Source organism: Odontomachus brunneus, unplaced genomic scaffold (genome assembly GCF_010583005.1).
Source record: "Odontomachus brunneus isolate Ranch 3 - 2012 unplaced genomic scaffold, Obru_v1 Obru_scaffold_252, whole genome shotgun sequence".
Classification (NCBI taxonomy): Eukaryota; Metazoa; Arthropoda; class Insecta; order Hymenoptera; family Formicidae; genus Odontomachus; species Odontomachus brunneus.
In genome coordinates, this window is record NW_022639702.1 from 237,275 (window position 1) to 237,581 (window position 307).

Below are 307 nucleotides of genomic sequence, written 5' to 3' on the forward strand. Positions count from 1 at the left end.
GTTTACAAAATTTTTTTAACCACATTGTTTGTAAGGTCATAAAGAACACATTTACTCAATATATCCCCCGCTTGCTTGAATGACCGCCTCCATTCTCGGTCTGAAGCGGGCGCAGGCGCGCTTTAATGTGTCATGATCCATATCGGTGAATGCCGCTTCAATAGCGGCTCTCAATGATGCGACGTTTGGATGTCTGGACTTGTTCGTGACCTTTTCAACTACGCTCCATACATATAAGTCCAAAGGATTCAAATCTACGCTGTTGGGAGGCCAGAATTCTTTCGACCAAAACATGTCGACGTTGTCC